Genomic DNA, 14,634 nt, shown 5'->3' with positions numbered 1-14,634 from the left:
CTAATGAAGTCGTCTTCCACAGCTTATCATTAGATGTAAGCGAGTGCTCATTCAGACTCTGCTTACACTATCATCAAGAAAAAGGGAGAGGAAAGGACAAGCTGATTTTGCAACTTGGTTGCATCCCTGACCACTTGGCTAATAGCCATTGAGGGACTTACTCTCCTGGAACTTATCTAATTCTTTTTGGAACCCAGTTACACTTTTGGCCTTCCCAGCATCCCCTATGGCAATGAGTTCCACAGGTTGCCAGGGGATAAAAAACACTTCTGCAAATTGTTCATTGGTATCCATAAGAAGGTATATACTTTATTTTTTTTCAAATGTACACACCATTGAGAGTTTTGGAATTTGAAATACAAAAAAAGGACAACAAAACTTATAAGTAGTTTGAACATAGTTCTGTGCTGTCAGGTTTCTACTCCAGCGGTAGCAAATACTTAGTATTAACTGAGTACAAAAAAAGCAGATCTATAAATGATAATGCAAAAGTTGCCATGTGGCTCCTAACATCAAAAATAAGAAGCAAAGAAAAATAGTTCACGTCTTTTTGTAAAGTTGTGATTATGGAACATGTCCTAAAACTGGTCTGGGGTAACAGCCAAGAACAGGGAGTCAGGTCACCTGGATTCCATTTCTAGCTCTGCAGTAGACTCACTGTTACCAAGCACATCATGTTGCTTCTCTGTGCCTCATATTGCAAACCAGTAACTGGGGAATACTACCGGCTACCCGCTTTTGCAAACTCCTTCGAAATCTTCCAAAAAAGGTTCTATAAAAGTATATCATTGCTTGATTTCCTCTCTCCACCCAGGATATTTTTGTGGCTCTCTCTCGAGACTGCTGCAGCTTTTATAAAGAGCTGCAGACTTCACAAATATTGCTATATACTATGCAATGTGAAAGGATTCCAAACCTTTTATAGCAATATGTTCATGATTGCTCATACCTCAGCGCGAAGTGTGTTTTAAAAGCTTCTTACATTCCACAATACTTTGCAATTTGCAAGCATAGTACACAGGTCACTTGTAATATTTCGTAACAATTAGATTCTCTACAATGAGCAATATTCACTGCCTTCTCTTCTGTAACTTCAATCCTTTCTCTTACACTTCCTCCCCAACCACGATCTGTTAGCATCTGTGCTAACCTCATGTGGTTTGAAAAGTCCTCAGGTGAGGGACTTTATCCTCCTATACATCCATAAAGCACCAGTAACACCTACAGCAATATAACTAATGATACTCATGATAATTTTTTCCACTTTAAAGAATAAATAACCTAGAAGGCACTCGAAATAAAGCAAATGAAAGGAAAAACAACATACTGAGGGCAGAATTTTCAGAAGAGCTCAGTGATGGGTTAAGTCTGCTCCCACTCAATGGTAAAACTCCCATGTCAGTGGGACCAGAATGATGGCAGTGCTGAGTGCTTTAGAACATCTCACCTAAAATCTGAAAGGATAAATAGGTGAAGAAGCTGAAATTGGTTAGTTCAAAAGATTTTTGCAGATATTTGAGTAGGGAAAAGCAAACCTGGGAAATGAAAGGCAATTGAAACGGCTCAAAGATTTCTTGGTGATGAATACATCAGCACATTGTAGCATAAAAACAAAAATTCTCTACCCAGATGACTGTCAAGCAATCACACACACCTCATTAATTCCTGACTACTTTCACTGGCTCTTGTGCTGCGGTAAGATAAATAAGTACCAGAAATATTGTTCAGGGAGGAAAGACAGTATGGTCTAAATTAAAAATATTTACCTGGAACACATGCCATGGGGATCCATGTGTATATAAAATAGGAACTCGGAGTGGTTTGTTAAATCCTATCACTCTGAGAGCCTCATACAGAGTTGACTGGTCAACAGCAGTGAATGCTTCAAAACCAGGAGTGCTTCGAATCCACACTGTACTGAGGTCAGAACTGATTTAGCTATGGTAGAGCCACGTATAGAACATGGCTGTCGCTAGCCGTTTCTTTAGGCAGTGTGGAGCACAATGTTTTTCTGACAACCACTCTGGGAAACCCCTCAAGTGTAGATTTATATTTTTCGCCCAGGTGATGTTCAAGCCTGTCTACACGACAAATACAAATGAGTTGTGGGATTAGACTACAATATAGGTATAAACATAGCGTAGATTGAGCCAAGGGGACAGTTTCATAAAATCTCTCAGACCAAAAATCTCTGCCCACAATTGTCTGGAAAACTGGGCTCAAATCTTGCTAGTAACAGTCTTGTTTATACATCATTGTAGCTGGTATGGGTATAATCACAGAGGGCCCAGAGTCTAGCCTGGCATAAGCTAAATTTGTGAAGTGAACCTTATTAACAGAACATGTTAAATGCCTTGGAACCATCAGAGTCCCATCTTTACTGTAACTCCATGCTAGAGGTCTAAGTTACAACATAGTAGTCCTCATAGCTAAAATATGTTTCACTCTTGCACTCTGGAAGGAGCATTATGCCAACTGTGCCCCCAGTACGTGCTGCTGTCTCACTAGAGTCCAAGGCTCTGGCACAGGTAGGGTACACAGTTAAAACAAGGTTCCATCCCTGCAAGACTCAACTCTTTAAAAAAACAGGTTAGAGAACCATGTGATGTAATGGAGTCCCCAAACTTGGTGGGAATGGAGTTGTAAACAGGACCAGAGAGACACTGTTCACCCCTATAACATATATAGACATGAGTAAGCTAGGTGGAGCACCACTGCAGGATGTCACTTGGGAAATAAACTATTTCTGGTCATTATTTCACTGTTTTCACTTAAAAGGACAATGATATATTGTCTCTCCGGACCCCATTGTTTTGTTGCTCTTTTATTGAAGGAACCAGTCCATGAGCATTTCCTGAGAAGAAGCACTTTCAAAAGCTTGAAAATACAATATTCTGTGTATTTTCAGACTCCTCTTTTATTCTGGATTGCTGCCAGAAAAAAAGTCCAAAAAAAGACAAGTCAGTTACTGTGGTGGTCTAAACACACACTGCGTGAGATTCTACTCAGCAATCTGCTGAATACTTCTTTAAATGAATATCCAATTCAGCTACGAAGCACACAGTTTTATATGTTAACTATCATGGTTAAAAATGGAAAACATGATCTTGAGAGGCCCAAAATTCTGTCTCAGATGAAAGCGCCATGGTTTCAAGAATGCTCTGCTTTTGTGACTACACATATGTATCCTGTTCACTACATACAGGATACACACTATATAGCAAAACCAGCATAGCAGGAGAAAGCCAGAACCGTGTACCTGAATATACCCAAGGACCCAAAAAAGTGCAACACGCTGCTTTAGCAACCAACCCCACCACCATAACCACCTCATCACACAGAAAGCTTGTTTTTTCACTGTGTGCCTTTCTTTTTGAAAACCAAACCCTACCAGCTTGTAGTTCTTGAATACGAGCGTAGAAAAATGGCTCCATCTCTTTTTTAAATTATAAACTGTATGTAATAATCAAACTAGAGAAGTATTGAGAAAATGAACCAAATCATTTAAAAAAATGGGCTTATTAGGGCTCTTATCAGCCAGATCCTCTATGGCAGAAGTGGTGTCCTAGTGCAATGCATTCTCGGGTGACAGAGAGCAGCTGGAGCTCACTAATGTGACTTTTGGAGGTTCAGGGCTTTTGTCTGTGCCCAGAAATAACTGAAAGGTGTCAACATTTTGCTACTGGAAATCTAAATGAGGCCATATTAAAGTATTAAATATGAGTATTATTTCTGCATAAGACACCAGACATTTTTAGCAGCTGGCCCTTACATCTAGTGAGATAATTATGTGGACTTGGTTGATGATGTAAAATGTATTATCTGAGTAGCATGACATTTTGGGCTGTTCTCCACTTTACTAGGTGGTGGTGTAATAATGTGTTTTCAATGTCCAAAACATTGCAAAGGAGTTCACTGAATGGATCAGGTCAAAGGAACATGTGCATTAGGAGGAAGACCCTTTTTTCAGGCAGATATTTGGAAAATAAACAGGAACAATGAGAAAGGAAATATTCAAAAGTAACCTGATAAATATGTTCTGAGTGAAAGTTTGCCCTACTGTAGTAGTGATTCATTCAATAGGCACTCAAAGAAAGTCAAAAGAACTGCTCCATTTTGGATTTTTGACATGCTACAGCACCCAACTGTCCCTACAGAGGGTGGCTGGAGCATAGGAATAGCATACCGCAACCCCCAAATACAGAATGGTCAGTTTTCACTGGCAGTACCACCTGCTGACTGTAAATGCAACACCAGACCCTCAATTTTACACTGTAAGAAAAACTCCCCAGAATAATGACATTAATTCACTTCACTGGGAAACAAGGTCGGAGGTTGATATTTTTAAAAAAACTAACAAGACAGACATTCCTTCTGTCTCCTTAGACAGCTGATTTTAAAAAGAAACAAAGCTTGTTGACATTTGGGATTTATAGCCGAGATACTGAACAAAATAGACCAAAAACACTGTAGAACTGGTAACAAGCACCTTTGACAGATAAAAGTACCTATGACTATGGGACACACTATGTTTTAAGTTTTTCAAAGCTGTCTGCCCACAGAGGAAATACAAACTCTGTATTAAAAAAGTCTTGTTTGTTATTCTTCAACAGCCCCCTCATTTGAAATTTGGCTCTTCCCCAGCAGTGCCCATAGCAACACTTGCTGATAACTCAGAAATGTGCAGCTAATTTGCGTGTGGTTTCAGCTCCTGAATGCCAGCAGCTGAACTGTACTCTTTCAAGAGCAACAGGCTTTATGAGGCCGTGTAATCCTGTTTATGTTAATTTTTTAGATGGCCATTGACGAGGGAAATACTTTTGTTAGAAGTTCAAATAAAGAATACAAAATCCTGGAGTGGAAAATTTCACCTCTCTGTTCACATCATTTTATCGACAAAACAAACATTCAGAAATGCAAGCAATAGCAAGCATGGCAAAAAAATTCTCTCACTAAACCAAGAATAAATTAGTTTGTAACAAACTTTTTTTTTTATGTCATAAAAATGGGTAGAAGGAAGAGTAGGTTTTTTCTCTTTGGTCTATCTTGATATCCCTCCAGAAACACATAACAGGCATATTTCAAATTCACTCTTGTCTCCTATTGCAGGAAACCGTGAAGTAGCAGTTGGTATTTTCAGAATTCTGGAAAAGAAGAAAAAGTATTGCAGTAATAATTTTCATTGGTTCAAGAAACAGGAATAAAGAAACAAAAGCTTTAACAAAATAAAGAGGCTCTGTAATGTTTCAATGATACAAGTTTTTACCCTGAGCAAAATTAGATCAAATATTTAACTATACCACGTGCTACAAATAACATACACCTCTACTCCAATATAATGCCACCCGATATAACATGAATTCAGATATGACACAGTAAAGCAGTGCTCCGGCAGAGCAAAGCAAGTTCGATATAACGCGGTTTCAACTATAATGCGGTAAGATTTTTTGGCTCCCGAGGACAGTGTTATACCGGCGTAGAGGTGCATTTCCACTTAATACAAACCCTTTCTGTATATCCATTGGAAGCAAAACACAAAACACACACACATATGCTAGTACTACTATGGGCTCTTGAAGAGTTGACATTTTGCAACAAAGAGTTTCATTGACTTAAAACTTGCTGCACAGAATTTTGGAACATTTTTGTTAAAGTGATTAAAAAAACCCCCAACAAGATGCATTTTCAACAAGAATTGATCAAAAAACTAAAACAATATGAACATTTGTGGTTTTCAGATCAACTTTTAATCACCTTTCCAGGAGGATAACACAAATGATTCGCTAGTAGTGAAGACTAATTAAGAATAATCTCAACTCTTCATATGGGGAGAAAGTCGTCAGCAAACGGATCTGGGGGAAATAGTGCACAGAAAATGACAATCCCAACCCCAATATTTAACAACAATTAGGAAAACAAACAGAAATCTGGAGCGTATCAACAGCAGAACAAAGCACAACTCACAAGAGATAGTTATGGCAATGTCACAAGGTGGCTGGTGGGGTCACAAGTGAAGTCCTGTGTTATAATTTTTGATGAGGTAGCATCTACCACCCACAATTTGTAATTGGATCCCATTGTGCTAGGTACTGTATACAAGGATAAAGAAGATGGGGTATTTGTTAAATCTAACAGGCTGAAGGAGTGAGGACCGCTGTTGACTTGCTTTGTGTCACCTGTTCCTCGATTTAAATATATGGCCTGGTCTACACTACGTGTTTATACCGATTTTAGCAGCGTTAAACCGATTTAACGCCGCACCCGTCCACACTATGAGGCCCTTTAAATAGATATAAAGGGCTCTTTAAATCGGTTTCTGTACTCCTCCTCAACGAGAGTAGCAGCGCTAAAATTGTTATCATCATATCGGATTAGGGTTAGTGTGGGCGCAAATCGATGATATTGGCCTCCGGGCCGTATCCCACAGTGCACCACTGACCGCTCTGGACAGCTATCTGAACTCGGATGCACTGGCTAGGTAGACAGGAAAAGCCCTGCGAACTTTTGAATTTCATTTCCTGTTTGGCCAGCATGGAGCTCTGATCAGCACAGGTGACCACACAGAGCTCATCAGCACAGGTAGCAATGCAGTCGCAGTGTCCTGAGAACTGAAAAAGAGCTCCAGCATAAGACGCATGGTGAGGTACTGGATCTGATTGCTATAGGGGAAGGTCTGTCTAACCAAAGAGTCCGTTCCAAAAGACAACAATGAAAAAACATTCAAAAGAATTTCAATGGCCCATGATGGAGAAAGGCCACACCAGGGACTCAAAAAGTGAAGGCGCTCAGACAAGCCTACCACAAAACCAAGAAGCAAAGGCAAAGGTCTGGGGCAGGGCGAAAACATGTCGATTCTATGCTGGCTGCAGCAATTTTCAGGGGGCTGCGCCACAACTCCCCCACTCTTCCTTGATCCATGGGGTGGGGTAATCTCAGCCATGCCTGAGATTATTGCGGAAGGGAATGGTGAGAGGGAATGGAAGTAGGAAGAACGAGCTTACAGAAAGCACACAGCACTCTTCGGGTCAGCCCCAACAGCCAGATCTTTCTCTGACCCAGACGGAAGTACCGTCCAGCCTCCCACTACTAGCCCAGACGTGAAACATGGAAGCGACTCTGGTGAGTGTACCTTGTCCCATATAAAACATGGTTTTAAAAGCAAGCTTTTTTAATGATTGATTTGCCCTGAGGGCTTGGGATGCATTCGCGGGCAGTAAAGTTACTGAAAAGTTTGTTAACATGTCTGGGGATGGAGCGGAAATCCTCCAGGACATCTCCATGAAGCGCTCCTGGAGGTACTCCAAAAGCCTTGCCAGAAGGTTTCTGGGCAAGGCAGCCTTGTTCCGTCCACCATGGTAGGACACTTTACCACGCACATGCATGTAGCAAGTAATCGGTATCATTGCATGACAAAGCATAGCTGCGTATGGTCCCGTGATTGGCTGGCATTCAAGAAACATCCGTTCTTTATCTCGCTCTGTTATCCTCAGCAGAGTGATATCGTTCATGGTAACCTGTTGAAATTCAGGAATTTAATTAAGGGACAGAGATGGCCTTTTTCCTACAGGGGTGTTTGACTGTTGCTTACAAGAAATCCTTCCTGCATGTAGCCAAGCAGGGGAGGGGAGGGAGGAAGGATAGCGCTGAGCTTTCTCGCGTTTGGCTAGCAGGAATTCTCCCAGCTACCAGCCACGCGGTGGGGGGAAGGGGGTGATTTAGCAGTGATCTTCATGATACCAGCCATGCGGTGGGGGAGGGGGGTAAAGCGATCATCTAGAGAATTGGAGGGGGGTGGGGGTGGCTTCTGCGAATGGAAGTGAAGGCTGCAGAAGCCGAAAGACAATGGCTTACCATGGCCGCATGCAAGCTGAATTCTGATGCCCGGACCTGCGTCTGTGAGATCTGTAACACCAGAGCCCAGAAGCACTCAAAATTAAGATGCAAAATGCGACCTTGTAGTGAAATCACATGTGCTGTGTAAGGTGAATAGTGTTGTTCACTGTGAAAGAGTATAACCATTGTTCTGTAAAATGTATCTTTTTAAATACTTCTCTCCCTTTTTTCCCTCCCTCATGCATGCTGCACATTTTTTCAAGCCTCCCTACCTCCATCCCAAGGCTAGCTCAGATAAGGCGATGAAATGAAAAAGAGGACTCGCAAGATGAGCTAATGTTCTCGGAAAATCATCGAAGTAACTCGCAATGAAAGAGCTCATCTGAATGAGTGGAAGCCCGACGTGTATCAAATTACAGGAAAGATGCCAGTGAACGTGAGAAGAGGAAAAGGACCAATTACAGGATAGAGGGACCAGGAGGAAAGAGGGACGCTCGAGATGAGAGTGTAGGCAGGAAGATCAGCGGTGCGGATGAAATTGCTGGGGCTGCTGCGTGATCAAACTGACATCTCCGACGTCTGGTGGAGCTTCAGGAAGAGCAGCAGGTCACAGAGTGGCCGCCTGCAGCTCCACTGTGTACCACCCTCGAGTACTCACCATGTTCCTATATCTTCCTCACCCAGGACGTGTAAGAACGCGTGGGAGAAGGCTTTTTTGCACCCGCCCACTCCACCCCCAGTGGACAGCCCAACCAAAAGGCTGTCATTCATTGAAATGATTTTAGTGGCCTTTTCCTTCACTTCCTATCCTCCTCCCAAACTGCACCCGGGCTACCCTTGTCAGTTCTCTCCCTTTTTTAAATGACCTTTAAATAAAGAATACATGATTTTTAATGATAGTGACTTTATTTCCTTAAGCAAGCTGTTAATTGAAGGGGAGAGGGTGGGTTGCTTACAGAATGAGTCAATCAAGGGGTGGGGTTCATCAAGGGGAAACAAACACAGCAGTCCACACCGTACTCTGGCCCATGATGAAACTCATTTTCAAAAGCTTCTCTGGATGCGCACGCGCTTCCCAGGTGTTCTCTTCTAATCGCCCTGGTGTCTGGCTGCACATAATCAGCGGCCAGGTGATTTGCCATCAGCCTCCCACCCCGCCATAAAGTCTCCCCTTACTCTCACAGAGATTGTGGGCACACAGCAACGCAGCAATAACAAAGGGGACCATTGTTTGGGCTGAGGTCTGAGCAGTCAGTAATGTGCGCGCAGCGCGCCTTTTAACGGCCAAAATGCACATTCTACCACATTCTGCACTTGCTCAGCCTGTAGTTGAACAAGCTCCATGACCACTGTCCAGGCTGCCTTGTTGTATGGCTTCATGAGACCATGGCATCAAGGGTAGGCTGGGTCCCCCAGGATAACTACAGGCATTTCAACATCCCCAACTGTCTATTTTCTTGTCTGGGAAGTAAATTCCTTGCTGCAGCATTTTAAACAGAGCAGTGCTTCCTGAAGATGCGAGCGTCATGAACCCTTCCTGGCCATCCACGCGGAAGTTGGTGAACGTCCCTGTGATCACCAGTGCTTGCAGCACCATTTGAAAAGTACCCCTTGCGGTTTATGTACTGGGTGGCCTGGTGCGCCGGTGCCAAGATAGGGATATGAGTTCCAACTATCGCCCCCGCCCCCCACAGTTAGGGAATCCATTGTGCAGCAAGCCATCCACTATGCCTGCACGTTTCCTAGAGTCACAACCTTTTGTAGCAGCAGCTATAGTGATTTGCTTTTGGCTACTTGCATCCACAGGCAGCCCCCACCAGTAGATTTTTTCCACTCCAAATTGATTCCCAGACTGACCGGTGTAGCTGTCTGGCCGTTGCATGATTCCCAACTGACCGGTAGCTGTCTGGCATTGCAAGCTTCCAGAGGGCTATTGCCACTCGCTTCTCCACTGTGAGGGCAGCTCTCATCTTGGTATTATGGCGTTTCAGGGCAGGGGAAAGCAAGTCACAAAGTTCCATGAAAGTGCTCTTACGCATGCGAAAGTCTTGCAGCCACTGCGAATCGTCCCACACCTGCAAAACTATGTGGTCCCATCACTCTGTGCTTGTTTCCCGGGCCCAAAATCGGCATTCAATGGGTAGAACCTGCCCCATTACCAGCAGGAGCTCCAAAGAGCAGGGGCCCGCGGTTAGGGAGAATTCAGTGTCCATGTCCTCATAACTCTCGTCGCCGCACTGCCGTAGCTGCCTCCTGCTTGCCTGCCTTTGCAGTTCATGGTTCACCACAGACTGCACGAGAATGCGCGAGGTGTTTACAACGTTCACGATCGCGGTGTTGATCTGAGCGGGGTCCGTGCTTGCTGTGCTATGGCATCTGTACAGTTCACCCAGGAAAAAAGGTGCGAAACGGTTGTCTGCTGCTTTCACTTAGGGAGGGGTGAGGCTGTACCCAGAACCACCAGCGACAATGATTTTTGCCCATCAGGCACTAGCTCTCAACCCAGAATTCCAAGGGGTGGGGGAGACTGCGGGAACTATGGGATAGCTATGGGATAGCTACCCGCAGTGCAACGCTCCAGAAATCAATGCTAGCCTCGGACCATGGACGCACACCGCCGAATTAATGTGCTAGTGTGGCCGCGTGCAATCGACTTTATACTATCTGTTTTATAAAACCAGTTTATGTTAAATCGGAATTATCCTGTAGTGTAGACATACCGTATGTGAGCTCAGAATGAAAGGATAGGTAGGCTTTCTAGAAATTTAAATAAATATACTGGTGGAGTCATATTACAGGGATTCTAGTGAAGAATTAGGAAAGATTCAGACGGGGCACAATCAAGAGTCACCGTGATTATCATTATGTGGAAAGGTTATTAAAGTGGGCTTAGAGGATGAAGCCCTGGCTCAGTGAAGTCAATGGTAGGTCTGCCAGGCAGTGGGGCTAGGATTTCATCCAGAGTCATTAAAAATCTGAATAGGACATGACTGAACTTCTGAGGAGTAAAATTTCTAGAGGTTAAAAGATACAAAAGAAGGGAACTGGGAATGGAATGTGTTGGGAAACATTTTGCTACACAGGCTGTAATTAATGCATACAATGCACTAACAAAGGCAGCAGATGACTCTACAATGTATTCTCAAGGAGTTCTACAGACAATTAAAAGACCCAAACATGACAAGTACATGCAGCAGCTGGGAAGGTAGAAAGACCATAAGAGACTAAGTACAGTTTAGTTCGTCCCTCTCTTTCTTACACATACCCTGCTTTAACAATCTTTCTTCCTCATATGTTCTTGTCCCTAATTCTCCATCTCTCCTCAGGGTAGCAATGTAAGGAGAGTGTACAATCAGCAAAGGTTAGTGGTACAGTAATATTTGGATGTAAAATCAAGGGACAATTCTAAAAATGTGGATTTGTATACATGGAGATTTTAGATTCTGCTGTTTTCTTAAGGGGGCTTAAAATGTAGGAAAATGCTCTGTCCCCACCCATATTCAAAGGCCCATAGTGGCTGGGCAAAGGTAAACTGGATAAATTCCCTCAAGATCCAGTCACACTGTGTTTATGATGTTGCTAGGTAGTGACATGATGTACTTGCTTCTCCTTTCCCTGTGGCAAAAAGATAGTTTCTTCTACAGACCTGCAAACTCCTGCTGCCTAAAATGCAAGATTGGTATAGACTGTAAGGGGAATAAAGGTAAAGTTGGAAAGAAAGGGAAGGGGGAAGAATAACAAAAGGAGAAAAAAATAAATATTTCAATAATATCTTTTCCAGGTGACTATGTCTGAATGAATACAGGCTAAAACTCCTCTCAAACAGTTTTCTATTCTCTGCCATCAGACAGTTGTAGTCTCCTGTTTTGTGCTTCCTTCTGGGTTTTATGCACCTCATAATGCCTTGCATAAGGTGACCTAGGTTAACAGCCCTTTAGAAAAGCTGCAGAAGTGTCACAGTATCAGTTCTTAATGCTGCAAAGCATCCTGCTTCACCTCAGCCTTGGAAGGAAGTGTAAAATGCAAGAACATGACTGATAGCTGGGGCCTTGCCTGGTTACAAGATCTCAAGGACAATGAAAGAATGGAAGTCTGGTAACTGGTAAGGAGAGGGTAGATACAGGAGACACCTACAACATCTGGTTTCAGAGAGCTGGACCAAAAGAAAGTGAAAAGGGATTCTTGTCACCCATAGCGTGGGATCCCTATAGCCTTTTCTTTCCCAGCATGGGTCTGGTTCTCAGATCTTATCAGATCCAGAGTACAAATAACCCAACAGCTTGCTCTTCTTTTAGCTCCTCCAGCTAGCACAATTGCCTCTATTTAGCCCAATGCCCCTGGCTGATCTCCCTAAGAATCTCTGTAGTAAGGGTAGACACCTGTTGTAGAATCTCTGCTTCGGGAGCGACTGTCAACTTTTCCCTGTTAAGTATCTCATTAAACAGTGGAGGTTGGGTGGGGCAATAATGAGTAATGAAGAATTATATAGTAGTGGGGAATTAGCTCATTCCCTGAATGCTTGTTGCCAGATTTTTAAAGGCTTGGGTGTTTTTCAATGGTACACGGTACTTTTTGAAAAGAAAGTGTGAAGTTGTCTTTTGAGTGTTGGCTGCATTTGATTGAAAAACATTTTCAGCCTTGACTTTTTTTTCAATTAATTTTTTGGTTAGAATATACTCTAAAAATTCATACAAACTGCAAGCTACACCACAGTACACACCGTGGCTTGTACTATTCTGCAGAATCTTGTAAGAACTATCACCAGCTTTCTTAACAGCATTGACAAGTAAAACAGACTGATGGACTCCAAAGCTTAGCTCAGTATTAGCAAGGCACACCAGAGAATTGTTCTAGTAGCACAAACTTTGCCTATCTGAATATCCTTATAAAGCCTCATGAGGTTAAGCACGGTGCAGAGTGGGATACAGAAAGCACATTAGCACAACTGTTCTCAGTTAGGCATGTGTGTTTATAATGAAACAGCTGTAGTTCTTGGACTAATCTCTGAATACTTTACAACAGCCACATCTTAGCTGGCAAAATACAGTATTACTGTAATTTACATTATACACCATGACCACAACAAAAGTATTTACAGAAAATTACTGTATCTGTCATCATACGAACACACCCACGCATACCTCCGTGCAGTCCATCTGCCCTTGGGGCAGACTGCTTCAGTGCTGAGACCTTTCATGGGTGAAAAATGAACTCTGAGAATGATTCTTGACTAGGCTAATATAAGTCAGTTTATGATAGCACATATAACTTGTGGTGGGAAAAAAAAAAATGAGAGCTCAAAATTGGGGGAAGGTTTTTTTTTTGTTTTTTTTTTTTAAAATTCTGCCATTTCTCTTATTTCCCTGTCTTTAGCTCTCCCACATTTTTTCCAGCTCCCTAGAAAGCCTAATGAGCTTCTTATTCAGATCTCAGCATTTTGGGAGTGAAGGGAAGATGCACAAAGACCTCACAGGGTAACAGTCTTTTTCTGAGGTGCTGAACGCCCATCGCTTTTACTGGAGTTAACGGGACCAGCGTGTCCACAGCACTTAAGAAAACACTTATTAGGTGCCTAACTATAGGTACCTAAGTTGGAAAATCTAGACCCATATTTTTCAACATATTATGGCCAAAAGGTCTTCAGAATTCAAACTCACAGGGTTGTCTCCTCATGTGGTTGATTTTACCAGCACATCTCCAATAGATTCATAGCTTTACTATGTTATGCTGGGATGCACATGATTCTCAAGAACCTGATTAGAGTTTAATTTACTGGTATTTCCTTTTCAACCCACCCAAGCTGATTAAAAAACCAAGTTCAATATTTTCACTTTGTATATTACTCCAGAGCAAAGTCCTTTATAGTTGGAAGGAGAGTTTCTTATTTGTTTTCTGACTATTGTTCTTGAAGATATATGTAGCAAAAAACCAAAAACAAAAACCAACCAACCAAAACCCCAAACTCTTTCTTGCCCTTTGGGTACGATGGCCTTTAACACGACTAAAAGTAGCAAACATGTTGGTTGAACCACTTCACTGAAGAAAGCACATGCGTCTGTGTATAGGTCTTTTCTTAGGATTCTGCTGTCATTTTAGATTGTTTAAAGAAGATCACATGCCACTTTCTGAGCAAATATCCATCTAGTTTATAGTGTTAATAATTCCTCCCAAAATAACAGGGTATGTACCAAGAAATACCATGCGTAGAGCTACAAGCAGTAAAATAGCCAAAGGCACTTAGTACATAAGATAATTGTTGAAACTATAATTTAACTTTCAGTCTAACCAATTCTTGCTGAAATAGAAAGAACACAGGAAAATGTAAGTCTGCTCTGACCAGATTGAAGGATATTATCTTATAGCATAGGCAAATGAACAGTTAATTTTGCTTTTTTGGGGTACTTGGGGCATACTAAAATGAAGTAAACCTATTTATCCTAAATATAGGGCAGGCAAGGAATAGCTAGAATGTAGCGTCATTATGAAGAATCTGAGAGTTACCATGTATGATATACTGAATGAGTAACAGAAATACAAAAGCCACATTAGTTGATTTTATACACGGTTATGATGTCTAAAGAGAGGCAAATATTCTACACCACTTGGCATGTTCTAAGCCTCAACTGGACTTCTGAATTCAGCTTTGGTAACCACTTTGATTTTAAAAGGATGGACAAGCTAGAGGAGGTTTAGAGTAAAAAGGATGAGGGGCTTGGAAAACGCACCTTCTCAGGAAAGATGAAAAGACCTGGATTTGAAAAGTGTGCAGAAAAACAAATGAGAAAAAAAAAAGGCTTTAAA

General features: G+C 42.2%; 1 protein-coding gene across 7 annotated transcripts in view; it reads right to left on the bottom strand.

Moving 5' to 3' along the window:
* The window catches only part of MTHFD1L (methylenetetrahydrofolate dehydrogenase (NADP+ dependent) 1 like), a 289,126-nt gene that overhangs the window by 15,634 nt on the left and 258,858 nt on the right, over positions 1-14,634 (bottom strand). For 3 of the 7 annotated variants that reach the window (XM_032782448.2, XM_032782451.2, XM_032782449.2), the window contains one exon: positions 284-5,144. The exons of 3 other annotated variants lie outside the window; for them this stretch is intronic. The gene's annotated coding sequence lies outside the window, so the exon portion shown is untranslated. Of the gene's footprint in view, positions 1-283; positions 5,145-10,752; positions 14,628-14,634 lie in introns of those variants that run through there. One more of the 7 variants, XR_012655563.1, reaches the window with a different exon arrangement.

The sequence above is a fragment of the Chelonoidis abingdonii genome, chromosome 3 (assembly GCF_003597395.2).
Source record: "Chelonoidis abingdonii isolate Lonesome George chromosome 3, CheloAbing_2.0, whole genome shotgun sequence".
NCBI classification, from domain to species: domain Eukaryota; kingdom Metazoa; phylum Chordata; order Testudines; family Testudinidae; genus Chelonoidis; species Chelonoidis abingdonii.
Note: the sequence above shows the minus strand (reverse complement) of the source record. Positions and strands in the feature narration are given on the sequence as shown.